Consider the following 2,184-nt stretch of genomic DNA (forward strand, 5'->3'; position numbering starts at 1 on the left):
AAGAGGAGGAGCTCATTAAGGTGCTGAAACAACACAAGGATGCCATTGGGTGGAAACTTTTATATTTGAAGGGGATAAGCCCTTCAATGTGTATGCATAAAATCCTTCTTGAGGAAGATGCCAAGCCCTCAATCCAACCACAAAGAAGATTGAACCCAGCAATGAAGGAAGTGGTGCAAAAGGAAGTGCTCAAGCTATGGCTAGCAGGGGTGATTTACCCCATTTCAGATAGTCTTTGGGTGAGCCTTGTTCAAGTAGTTCCCAAGAAAAGGGGAATCACAATGGTACCAAATGAAAAGAATGAGCTAATATCAACAAGAATAGTGACCAGATGGCGCATGTATATAGACTACAGAAAGCTCAATAAAGCCACAAGGAAGGATCATTTTTCTCTACCATTCATGGATCAAATGTTGGAGAGGCTTGCTAGACATGAGTACTATTGTTTCTTAGATGGATACTTAGGCTACAACCAGTTTGTAGTGGATCCTAAGGACCAAGAAAAGATATCTTTCACCTGTCCTTATGGTGTTTTTGCATACAGACGCATGCCCTTTGGTTTGTGCAATGCACTTGCCACATTCCAAAGGTGTATGCTGTCCATTTTTTCTGATATGATTGAAAAATTTATTGAGGTTTTCATGGATGATTTTTCAGTGTTTGGTGACTCCTTTCCTAATTGCTTACACCATCTAGCCTTGGTGCTCAAGAGATGCTAAGAGACTAACCTAGTTTTGAACTGGAAAAAGTGTCATTTTATGGTTACCGAAGGGGTAGTCCTTGGCCAGAAAATCTCTAAGAAAGGCATAGACGTAGATAGAGCCAAGGTGGAAGTGATTGAAAAATTACCCACACCTTTCAATGTCAAAGCAGTTAGGAGTTTCTTGGGACATGCTGGTTTCTATAGAAGGTTCATTAGAGACTTTTCAAAAATTGCCAAACCTTTAAGCAACTTCCTTATCTCTAATGTACCATTCATATTTGATAGAGAATGTATGCAAGCGTTTGATGAGCTTAAAAGTAAGCTCTCTTCTGCACCTATTATAACACCACCAAGCTGGGACTTGTTGAACTGATGTGTGATACATCAGATTTTGCCATTGGTGCTTTATTAGGACAAAGGAGAGACAAGTTAGTGCATGTCATCTATTATGCTAACAAGGTTCTTAATGAAGCCCTATTGGTTCTAAAGTAATTGTATTTACTGACCATGCAGCTCTCAAATACTTGCTAACCAAATAAGAGTCCAAGCCTAGATTGATCAGATAGATCCTATTACTCCAAGAGTTTAACATTGAAATCAAGGATAGGAGTGGAGTAGAAAATAAGGTGGCAGATCACCTATCAAGGATCCCACACATGGACAATGAAGCTCATAGCCCTGGTGTAAATGAGAGCTTCCCAGATGAGCAATTGATGATGCTCCAAGAGGCTCCATGGTTTGCAGACATAGCCAATTTCAAGGCCATTGGAGAGTTACCTTCCAACATCAACAAGCACTTGAGAAGGAAGATCATCAATGATGCCAAGCATTTCATTTGGGATGAGCCTTACCTCTTCAAGAAGTGTGCTGATGGACTGCTAAGAAGATGCATCTCTCATGAGGAAGGACAAGAGGTTCTTTGGCATTGCCATGGATCTACTTATGGAGGGCACTTTAGTGGAGAAATGACTGCAGCCAAGGTGTTGCAGTGTGGATTCTTTTGGCCTACTATATTCAAAGATGCAAATGAGTTTGTGATAACGTGCAATGAGTGTCAAAGAGCTGGCAACTTACCCAAGAAGAATGAGATGCCACAGAGGTTCATCATGGAGTTAAAGTTGTTTGATGTTTTGGGAATTGACTTCATGGGAGCTTTTCCACCCTCATACTCAAACAATTACATATTGGTGGCTGTGGACTATGTGTCCAAATGGGTAGAAGCTATAGCAACATCAAAAAATGACAACAAAGTTGTGATCAATTTCTTGAGGAATAATATATTTAGCCAGTTTGGGGTTCCAAGAGCTCTCATAAGTGATGGGAGAAGTCACTTTTGTAATAAGCAACTAGAGACACTCCTCCTCAAATATGGTGTCAAGCACAAAGTAGCCACCCCATACCACCCATAAACTAATGGTCAAGCTGAAATTTCAAATAGAGAGCTCAAGAGGATCCTTGAGAAGACTGTTGGAAACTCAAGG

Source organism: Arachis hypogaea, chromosome 19 (genome assembly GCF_003086295.3).
Source record: "Arachis hypogaea cultivar Tifrunner chromosome 19, arahy.Tifrunner.gnm2.J5K5, whole genome shotgun sequence".
NCBI lineage: Eukaryota > Viridiplantae > Streptophyta > Magnoliopsida > Fabales > Fabaceae > Arachis > Arachis hypogaea.